Below are 11,928 nucleotides of genomic sequence, written 5' to 3'. Positions count from 1 at the left end.
TCCCGAGGGACTTAGAAGAATTTTGTGATATTTTTTATAAAAATGGTGTATAAGGGTATATATATAAATATATTTTATGCACTGTATATGAGCTGGCGATTTCTAAGTCTGTGGTTCCGAGAGGGGGTAACCAGGCTCACTAATAAAGGTCAAGCCACTTGCCTGCCAGAATGCCCTGCTTCAGCACAGACCAGAAAGGCATTGTGATAAGCGTATCCCCGGTATAGTCAGGGGTTAATGGGAGTCGTCCCCGTCCCCCCAGTATACGGCCAGAACCATGGACCCGGTACTTGTGGTTCGGACTGTCTCCAACCAGCCATAATGTTGTGAGAGTGAAATTATGTCTAAGTCCAGCTTTGGTACATTAGAAGCAACTCTGAAACTTAACCTAAGCGTTTTTCGAAGCTACTTTTTGGCTAACTTCTTATAGGAAGGTCTAGGAGCTCTGAAAATGAACGTGCGCGTCTTTCACTCTTCCCGAGGGACTTAGAAGAATTTTGTGATATTTTTTATTAAAATGGTGTATAAGGGTTTATATATAAATATATTTTATGCACTGTATATGAGCTGGCGATTTCTAAGTCTGTGGTTCCGAGAGGGGGTAACCAGGCTCACTAATAAAGGTCAAGCCACTTGCCTGCCAGAATGCCCTGCTTCAGCACAGACCAGAAAGGCATTGTGATAAGCGTATCCCCGGTATAGTCAGGGGTTAATGGGAGTCGTCCCCGTCCCCCCAGTATACGGCCAGAACCATGGACCCGGTACTTGTGGTTCGGACTGTCTCCAACCAGCCATAATGTTGTGAGAGTGAAATTATGTCTAAGTCCAGCTTTGGTACATTAGAAGCAACTCTGAAACTTAACCTAAGCGTTTTTCGAAGCTACTTTTTGGCTAACTTCTTATAGGAACGTCTAGGAGCTCTGAAAATGAACGTGCGCGTCTTTCACTCTTCCCGAGGGACTTAGAAGAATTTTGTGATATTTTTTATTAAAATGGTGTATAAGGGTTTATATATAAATATATTTTATGCACTGTATATGAGCTGGCGATTTCTAAGTCTGTGGTTCCGAGAGGGGGTAACCAGGCTCACTAATAAAGGTCAAGCCACTTGCCTGCCAGAATGCCCTGCTTCAGCACAGACCAGAAAGGCATTGTGATAAGCGTATCCCCGGTATAGTCAGGGGTTAATGGGAGTCGTCCCCGTCCCCCCAGTATACGGCCAGAACCATGGACCCGGTACTTGTGGTTCGGACTGTCTCCAACCAGCCATAATGTTGTGAGAGTGAAATTATGTCTAAGTCCAGCTTTGGTACATTAGAAGCAACTCTGAAACTTAACCTAAGCGTTTTTCGAAGCTACTTTTTGGCTAACTTCTTATAGGAAGGTCTAAGAGCTCTGAAAATGAACGTGCGCGTCTTTCACTCTTCCCGAGGGACTTAGAAGAATTTTGTGATATTTTTTATTAAAATGGTGTATAAGGGTTTATATATAAATATATTTTATGCACTGTATATGAGCTGGCGATTTCTAAGTCTGTGGTTCCGAGAGGGGGTAACCAGGCTCACTAATAAAGGTCAAGCCACTTGCCTGCCAGAATGCCCTGCTTCAGCACAGACCAGAAAGGCATTGTGATAAGCGTATCCCCGGTATAGTCAGGGGTTAATGGGAGTCGTCCCCGTCCCCCCAGTATACGGCCAGAACCATGGACCCGGTACTTGTGGTTCGGACTGTCTCCAACCAGCCATAATGTTGTGAGAGTGAAATTATGTCTAAGTCCAGCTTTGGTACATTAGAAGCAACTCTGAAACTTAACCTAAGCGTTTTTCGAAGCTACTTTTTGGCTAACTTCTTATAGGAAGGTCTAGGAGCTCTGAAAATGAACGTGCGCGTCTTTCACTCTTCCCGAGGGACTTAGAAGAATTTTGTGATATTTTTTATTAAAATGGTGTATAAGGGTTTATATATAAATATATTTTATGCACTGTATATGAGCTGGCGATTTCTAAGTCTGTGGTTCCGAGAGGGGGTAACCAGGCTCACTAATAAAGGTCAAGCCACTTGCCTGCCAGAATGCCCTGCTTCAGCACAGACCAGAAAGGCATTGTGATAAGCGTATCCCCGGTATAGTCAGGGGTTAATGGGAGTCGTCCCCGTCCCCCCAGTATACGGCCAGAACCATGGACCCGGTACTTGTGGTTCGGACTGTCTCCAACCAGCCATAATGTTGTGAGAGTGAAATTATGTCTAAGTCCAGCTTTGGTACATTAGAAGCAACTCTGAAACTTAACCTAAGCGTTTTTCGAAGCTACTTTTTGGCTAACTTCTTATAGGAACGTCTAGGAGCTCTGAAAATGAACGTGCGCGTCTTTCACTCTTCCCGAGGGACTTAGAAGAATTTTGTGATATTCTTTATTAAAATGGTGTATAAGGGTTTATATATAAATATATTTTATGCACTGTATATGAGCTGGCGATTTCTAAGTCTGTGGTTCCGAGAGGGGGTAACCAGGCTCACTAATAAAGGTCAAGCCACTTGCCTGCCAGAATGCCCTGCTTCAGCACAGACCAGAAAGGCATTGTGATAAGCGTATCCCCGGTATAGTCAGGGGTTAATGGGAGTCGTCCCCGTCCCCCCAGTATACGGCCAGAACCATGGACCCGGTACTTGTGGTTCGGACTGTCTCCAACCAGCCATAATGTTGTGAGAGTGAAATTATGTCTAAGTCCAGCTTTGGTACATTAGAAGCAACTCTGAAACTTAACCTAAGCGTTTTTCGAAGCTACTTTTTGGCTAACTTCTTATAGGAAGGTCTAAGAGCTCTGAAAATGAACGTGCGCGTCTTTCACTCTTCCCGAGGGACTTAGAAGAATTTTGTGATATTTTTTATTAAAATGGTGTATAAGGGTTTATATATAAATATATTTTATGCACTGTATATGAGCTGGCGATTTCTAAGTCTGTGGTTCCGAGAGGGGGTAACCAGGCTCACTAATAAAGGTCAAGCCACTTGCCTGCCAGAATGCCCTGCTTCAGCACAGACCAGAAAGGCATTGTGATAAGCGTATCCCCGGTATAGTCAGGGGTTAATGGGAGTCGTCCCCGTCCCCCCAGTATACGGCCAGAACCATGGACCCGGTACTTGTGGTTCGGACTGTCTCCAACCAGCCATAATGTTGTGAGAGTGAAATTATGTCTAAGTCCAGCTTTGGTACATTAGAAGCAACTCTGAAACTTAACCTAAGCGTTTTTCGAAGCTACTTTTTGGCTAACTTCTTATAGGAAGGTCTAGGAGCTCTGAAAATGAACGTGCGCGTCTTTCACTCTTCCCGAGGGACTTAGAAGAATTTTGTGATATTTTTTATTAAAATGGTGTATAAGGGTTTATATATAAATATATTTTATGCACTGTATATGAGCTGGCGATTTCTAAGTCTGTGGTTCCGAGAGGGGGTAACCAGGCTCACTAATAAAGGTCAAGCCACTTGCCTGCCAGAATGCCCTGCTTCAGCACAGACCAGAAAGGCATTGTGATAAGCGTATCCCCGGTATAGTCAGGGGTTAATGGGAGTCGTCCCCGTCCCCCCAGTATACGGCCAGAACCATGGACCCGGTACTTGTGGTTCGGACTGTCTCCAACCAGCCATAATGTTGTGAGAGTGAAATTATGTCTAAGTCCAGCTTTGGTACATTAGAAGCAACTCTGAAACTTAACCTAAGCGTTTTTCGAAGCTACTTTTTGGCTAACTTCTTATAGGAAGGTCTAGGAGCTCTGAAAATGAACGTGCGCGTCTTTCACTCTTCCCGAGGGACTTAGAAGAATTTTGTGATATTTTTTATTAAAATGGTGTATAAGGGTTTATATATAAATATATTTTATGCACTGTATATGAGCTGGCGATTTCTAAGTCTGTGGTTCCGAGAGGGGGTAACCAGGCTCACTAATAAAGGTCAAGCCACTTGCCTGCCAGAATGCCCTGCTTCAGCACAGACCAGAAAGGCATTGTGATAAGCGTATCCCCGGTATAGTCAGGGGTTAATGGGAGTCGTCCCCGTCCCCCCAGTATACGGCCAGAACCATGGACCCGGTACTTGTGGTTCGGACTGTCTCCAACCAGCCATAATGTTGTGAGAGTGAAATTATGTCTAAGTCCAGCTTTGGTACATTAGAAGCAACTCTGAAACTTAACCTAAGCGTTTTTCGAAGCTACTTTTTGGCTAACTTCTTATAGGAACGTCTAGGAGCTCTGAAAATGAACGTGCGCGTCTTTCACTCTTCCCGAGGGACTTAGAAGAATTTTGTGATATTTTTTATTAAAATGGTGTATAAGGGTTTATATATAAATATATTTTATGCACTGTATATGAGCTGGCGATTTCTAAGTCTGTGGTTCCGAGAGGGGGTAACCAGGCTCACTAATAAAGGTCAAGCCACTTGCCTGCCAGAATGCCCTGCTTCAGCACAGACCAGAAAGGCATTGTGATAAGCGTATCCCCGGTATAGTCAGGGGTTAATGGGAGTCGTCCCCGTCCCCCCAGTATACGGCCAGAACCATGGACCCGGTACTTGTGGTTCGGACTGTCTCCAACCAGCCATAATGTTGTGAGAGTGAAATTATGTCTAAGTCCAGCTTTGGTACATTAGAAGCAACTCTGAAACTTAACCTAAGCGTTTTTCGAAGCTACTTTTTGGCTAACTTCTTATAGGAAGGTCTAAGAGCTCTGAAAATGAACGTGCGCGTCTTTCACTCTTCCCGAGGGACTTAGAAGAATTTTGTGATATTTTTTATTAAAATGGTGTATAAGGGTTTATATATAAATATATTTTATGCACTGTATATGAGCTGGCGATTTCTAAGTCTGTGGTTCCGAGAGGGGGTAACCAGGCTCACTAATAAAGGTCAAGCCACTTGCCTGCCAGAATGCCCTGCTTCAGCACAGACCAGAAAGGCATTGTGATAAGCGTATCCCCGGTATAGTCAGGGGTTAATGGGAGTCGTCCCCGTCCCCCCAGTATACGGCCAGAACCATGGACCCGGTACTTGTGGTTCGGACTGTCTCCAACCAGCCATAATGTTGTGAGAGTGAAATTATGTCTAAGTCCAGCTTTGGTACATTAGAAGCAACTCTGAAACTTAACCTAAGCGTTTTTCGAAGCTACTTTTTGGCTAACTTCTTATAGGAAGGTCTAGGAGCTCTGAAAATGAACGTGCGCGTCTTTCACTCTTCCCGAGGGACTTAGAAGAATTTTGTGATATTTTTTATTAAAATGGTGTATAAGGGTTTATATATAAATATATTTTATGCACTGTATATGAGCTGGCGATTTCTAAGTCTGTGGTTCCGAGAGGGGGTAACCAGGCTCACTAATAAAGGTCAAGCCACTTGCCTGCCAGAATGCCCTGCTTCAGCACAGACCAGAAAGGCATTGTGATAAGCGTATCCCCGGTATAGTCAGGGGTTAATGGGAGTCGTCCCCGTCCCCCCAGTATACGGCCAGAACCATGGACCCGGTACTTGTGGTTCGGACTGTCTCCAACCAGCCATAATGTTGTGAGAGTGAAATTATGTCTAAGTCCAGCTTTGGTACATTAGAAGCAACTCTGAAACTTAACCTAAGCGTTTTTCGAAGCTACTTTTTGGCTAACTTCTTATAGGAACGTCTAGGAGCTCTGAAAATGAACGTGCGCGTCTTTCACTCTTCCCGAGGGACTTAGAAGAATTTTGTGATATTCTTTATTAAAATGGTGTATAAGGGTTTATATATAAATATATTTTATGCACTGTATATGAGCTGGCGATTTCTAAGTCTGTGGTTCCCAAGAGGGGGTAACCAGGCTCACTAATAAAGGTCAAGCCACTTGCCTGCCAGAATGCCCTGCTTCAGCACAGACCAGAAAGGCATTGTGATAAGCGTATCCCCGGTATAGTCAGGGGTTAATGGGAGTCGTCCCCGTCCCCCCAGTATACGGCCAGAACCATGGACCCGGTACTTGTGGTTCGGACTGTCTCCAACCAGCCATAATGTTGTGAGAGTGAAATTATGTCTAAGTCCAGCTTTGGTACATTAGAAGCAACTCTGAAACTTAACCTAAGCGTTTTTCGAAGCTACTTTTTGGCTAACTTCTTATAGGAAGGTCTAGGAGCTCTGAAAATGAACGTGCGCGTCTTTCACTCTTCCCGAGGGACTTAGAAGAATTTTGTGATATTTTTTATTAAAATGGTGTATAAGGGTTTATATATAAATATATTTTATGCACTGTATATGAGCTGGCGATTTCTAAGTCTGTGGTTCCGAGAGGGGGTAACCAGGCTCACTAATAAAGGTCAAGCCACTTGCCTGCCAGAATGCCCTGCTTCAGCACAGACCAGAAAGGCATTGTGATAAGCGTATCCCCGGTATAGTCAGGGGTTAATGGGAGTCGTCCCCGTCCCCCCAGTATACGGCCAGAACCATGGACCCGGTACTTGTGGTTCGGACTGTCTCCAACCAGCCATAATGTTGTGAGAGTGAAATTATGTCTAAGTCCAGCTTTGGTACATTAGAAGCAACTCTGAAACTTAACCTAAGCGTTTTTCGAAGCTACTTTTTGGCTAACTTCTTATAGGAAGGTCTAGGAGCTCTGAAAATGAACGTGCGCGTCTTTCACTCTTCCCGAGGGACTTAGAAGAATTTTGTGATATTTTTTATTAAAATGGTGTATAAGGGTTTATATATAAATATATTTTATGCACTGTATATGAGCTGGCGATTTCTAAGTCTGTGGTTCCGAGAGGGGGTAACCAGGCTCACTAATAAAGGTCAAGCCACTTGCCTGCCAGAATGCCCTGCTTCAGCACAGACCAGAAAGGCATTGTGATAAGCGTATCCCCGGTATAGTCAGGGGTTAATGGGAGTCGTCCCCGTCCCCCCAGTATACGGCCAGAACCATGGACCCGGTACTTGTGGTTCGGACTGTCTCCAACCAGCCATAATGTTGTGAGAGTGAAATTATGTCTAAGTCCAGCTTTGGTACATTAGAAGCAACTCTGAAACTTAACCTAAGCGTTTTTCGAAGCTACTTTTTGGCTAACTTCTTATAGGAACGTCTAGGAGCTCTGAAAATGAACGTGCGCGTCTTTCACTCTTCCCGAGGGACTTAGAAGAATTTTGTGATATTCTTTATTAAAATGGTGTATAAGGGTTTATATATAAATATATTTTATGCACTGTATATGAGCTGGCGATTTCTAAGTCTGTGGTTCCGAGAGGGGGTAACCAGGCTCACTAATAAAGGTCAAGCCACTTGCCTGCCAGAATGCCCTGCTTCAGCACAGACCAGAAAGGCATTGTGATAAGCGTATCCCCGGTATAGTCAGGGGTTAATGGGAGTCGTCCCCGTCCCCCCAGTATACGGCCAGAACCATGGACCCGGTACTTGTGGTTCGGACTGTCTCCAACCAGCCATAATGTTGTGAGAGTGAAATTATGTCTAAGTCCAGCTTTGGTACATTAGAAGCAACTCTGAAACTTAACCTAAGCGTTTTTCGAAGCTACTTTTTGGCTAACTTCTTATAGGAAGGTCTAGGAGCTCTGAAAATGAACGTGCGCGTCTTTCACTCTTCCCGAGGGACTTAGAAGAATTTTGTGATATTTTTTATTAAAATGGTGTATAAGGGTTTATATATAAATATATTTTATGCACTGTATATGAGCTGGCGATTTCTAAGTCTGTGGTTCCGAGAGGGGGTAACCAGGCTCACTAATAAAGGTCAAGCCACTTGCCTGCCAGAATGCCCTGCTTCAGCACAGACCAGAAAGGCATTGTGATAAGCGTATCCCCGGTATAGTCAGGGGTTAATGGGAGTCGTCCCCGTCCCCCCAGTATACGGCCAGAACCATGGACCCGGTACTTGTGGTTCGGACTGTCTCCAACCAGCCATAATGTTGTGAGAGTGAAATTATGTCTAAGTCCAGCTTTGGTACATTAGAAGCAACTCTGAAACTTAACCTAAGCGTTTTTCGAAGCTACTTTTTGGCTAACTTCTTATAGGAAGGTCTAGGAGCTCTGAAAATGAACGTGCGCGTCTTTCACTCTTCCCGAGGGACTTAGAAGAATTTTGTGATATTTTTTATTAAAATGGTGTATAAGGGTTTATATATAAATATATTTTATGCACTGTATATGAGCTGGCGATTTCTAAGTCTGTGGTTCCGAGAGGGGGTAACCAGGCTCACTAATAAAGGTCAAGCCACTTGCCTGCCAGAATGCCCTGCTTCAGCACAGACCAGAAAGGCATTGTGATAAGCGTATCCCCGGTATAGTCAGGGGTTAATGGGAGTCGTCCCCGTCCCCCCAGTATACGGCCAGAACCATGGACCCGGTACTTGTGGTTCGGACTGTCTCCAACCAGCCATAATGTTGTGAGAGTGAAATTATGTCTAAGTCCAGCTTTGGTACATTAGAAGCAACTCTGAAACTTAACCTAAGCGTTTTTCGAAGCTACTTTTTGGCTAACTTCTTATAGGAACGTCTAGGAGCTCTGAAAATGAACGTGCGCGTCTTTCACTCTTCCCGAGGGACTTAGAAGAATTTTGTGATATTCTTTATTAAAATGGTGTATAAGGGTTTATATATAAATATATTTTATGCACTGTATATGAGCTGGCGATTTCTAAGTCTGTGGTTCCGAGAGGGGGTAACCAGGCTCACTAATAAAGGTCAAGCCACTTGCCTGCCAGAATGCCCTGCTTCAGCACAGACCAGAAAGGCATTGTGATAAGCGTATCCCCGGTATAGTCAGGGGTTAATGGGAGTCGTCCCCGTCCCCCCAGTATACGGCCAGAACCATGGACCCGGTACTTGTGGTTCGGACTGTCTCCAACCAGCCATAATGTTGTGAGAGTGAAATTATGTCTAAGTCCAGCTTTGGTACATTAGAAGCAACTCTGAAACTTAACCTAAGCGTTTTTCGAAGCTACTTTTTGGCTAACTTCTTATAGGAAGGTCTAGGAGCTCTGAAAATGAACGTGCGCGTCTTTCACTCTTCCCGAGGGACTTAGAAGAATTTTGTGATATTTTTTATTAAAATGGTGTATAAGGGTTTATATATAAATATATTTTATGCACTGTATATGAGCTGGCGATTTCTAAGTCTGTGGTTCCGAGAGGGGGTAACCAGGCTCACTAATAAAGGTCAAGCCACTTGCCTGCCAGAATGCCCTGCTTCAGCACAGACCAGAAAGGCATTGTGATAAGCGTATCCCCGGTATAGTCAGGGGTTAATGGGAGTCGTCCCCGTCCCCCCAGTATACGGCCAGAACCATGGACCCGGTACTTGTGGTTCGGACTGTCTCCAACCAGCCATAATGTTGTGAGAGTGAAATTATGTCTAAGTCCAGCTTTGGTACATTAGAAGCAACTCTGAAACTTAACCTAAGCGTTTTTCGAAGCTACTTTTTGGCTAACTTCTTATAGGAAGGTCTAGGAGCTCTGAAAATGAACGTGCGCGTCTTTCACTCTTCCCGAGGGACTTAGAAGAATTTTGTGATATTTTTTATTAAAATGGTGTATAAGGGTTTATATATAAATATATTTTATGCACTGTATATGAGCTGGCGATTTCTAAGTCTGTGGTTCCGAGAGGGGGTAACCAGGCTCACTAATAAAGGTCAAGCCACTTGCCTGCCAGAATGCCCTGCTTCAGCACAGACCAGAAAGGCATTGTGATAAGCGTATCCCCGGTATAGTCAGGGGTTAATGGGAGTCGTCCCCGTCCCCCCAGTATACGGCCAGAACCATGGACCCGGTACTTGTGGTTCGGACTGTCTCCAACCAGCCATAATGTTGTGAGAGTGAAATTATGTCTAAGTCCAGCTTTGGTACATTAGAAGCAACTCTGAAACTTAACCTAAGCGTTTTTCGAAGCTACTTTTTGGCTAACTTCTTATAGGAACGTCTAGGAGCTCTGAAAATGAACGTGCGCGTCTTTCACTCTTCCCGAGGGACTTAGAAGAATTTTGTGATATTCTTTATTAAAATGGTGTATAAGGGTTTATATATAAATATATTTTATGCACTGTATATGAGCTGGCGATTTCTAAGTCTGTGGTTCCGAGAGGGGGTAACCAGGCTCACTAATAAAGGTCAAGCCACTTGCCTGCCAGAATGCCCTGCTTCAGCACAGACCAGAAAGGCATTGTGATAAGCGTATCCCCGGTATAGTCAGGGGTTAATGGGAGTCGTCCCCGTCCCCCCAGTATACGGCCAGAACCATGGACCCGGTACTTGTGGTTCGGACTGTCTCCAACCAGCCATAATGTTGTGAGAGTGAAATTATGTCTAAGTCCAGCTTTGGTACATTAGAAGCAACTCTGAAACTTAACCTAAGCGTTTTTCGAAGCTACTTTTTGGCTAACTTCTTATAGGAAGGTCTAGGAGCTCTGAAAATGAACGTGCGCGTCTTTCACTCTTCCCGAGGGACTTAGAAGAATTTTGTGATATTTTTTATTAAAATGGTGTATAAGGGTTTATATATAAATATATTTTATGCACTGTATATGAGCTGGCGATTTCTAAGTCTGTGGTTCCGAGAGGGGGTAACCAGGCTCACTAATAAAGGTCAAGCCACTTGCCTGCCAGAATGCCCTGCTTCAGCACAGACCAGAAAGGCATTGTGATAAGCGTATCCCCGGTATAGTCAGGGGTTAATGGGAGTCGTCCCCGTCCCCCCAGTATACGGCCAGAACCATGGACCCGGTACTTGTGGTTCGGACTGTCTCCAACCAGCCATAATGTTGTGAGAGTGAAATTATGTCTAAGTCCAGCTTTGGTACATTAGAAGCAACTCTGAAACTTAACCTAAGCGTTTTTCGAAGCTACTTTTTGGCTAACTTCTTATAGGAAGGTCTAGGAGCTCTGAAAATGAACGTGCGCGTCTTTCACTCTTCCCGAGGGACTTAGAAGAATTTTGTGATATTTTTTATTAAAATGGTGTATAAGGGTTTATATATAAATATATTTTATGCACTGTATATGAGCTGGCGATTTCTAAGTCTGTGGTTCCGAGAGGGGGTAACCAGGCTCACTAATAAAGGTCAAGCCACTTGCCTGCCAGAATGCCCTGCTTCAGCACAGACCAGAAAGGCATTGTGATAAGCGTATCCCCGGTATAGTCAGGGGTTAATGGGAGTCGTCCCCGTCCCCCCAGTATACGGCCAGAACCATGGACCCGGTACTTGTGGTTCGGACTGTCTCCAACCAGCCATAATGTTGTGAGAGTGAAATTATGTCTAAGTCCAGCTTTGGTACATTAGAAGCAACTCTGAAACTTAACCTAAGCGTTTTTCGAAGCTACTTTTTGGCTAACTTCTTATAGGAAGGTCTAGGAGCTCTGAAAATGAACGTGCGCGTCTTTCACTCTTCCCGAGGGACTTAGAAGAATTTTGTGATATTTTTTATTAAAATGGTGTATAAGGGTTTATATATAAATATATTTTATGCACTGTATATGAGCTGGCGATTTCTAAGTCTGTGGTTCCGAGAGGGGGTAACCAGGCTCACTAATAAAGGTCAAGCCACTTGCCTGCCAGAATGCCCTGCTTCAGCACAGACCAGAAAGGCATTGTGATAAGCGTATCCCCGGTATAGTCAGGGGTTAATGGGAGTCGTCCCCGTCCCCCCAGTATACGGCCAGAACCATGGACCCGGTACTTGTGGTTCGGACTGTCTCCAACCAGCCATAATGTTGTGAGAGTGAAATTATGTCTAAGTCCAGCTTTGGTACATTAGAAGCAACTCTGAAACTTAACCTAAGCGTTTTTCGAAGCTACTTTTTGGCTAACTTCTTATAGGAACGTCTAGGAGCTCTGAAAATGAACGTGCGCGTCTTTCACTCTTCCCGAGGGACTTAGAAGAATTTTGTGATATTTTTTATTAAAATGGTGTATA

This window comes from Ascaphus truei (assembly GCF_040206685.1).
Source record: "Ascaphus truei isolate aAscTru1 chromosome 13 unlocalized genomic scaffold, aAscTru1.hap1 SUPER_13_unloc_2, whole genome shotgun sequence".
Classification (NCBI taxonomy): Eukaryota; Metazoa; Chordata; class Amphibia; order Anura; family Ascaphidae; genus Ascaphus; species Ascaphus truei.
This window is presented reverse-complemented; position numbering follows the sequence as displayed.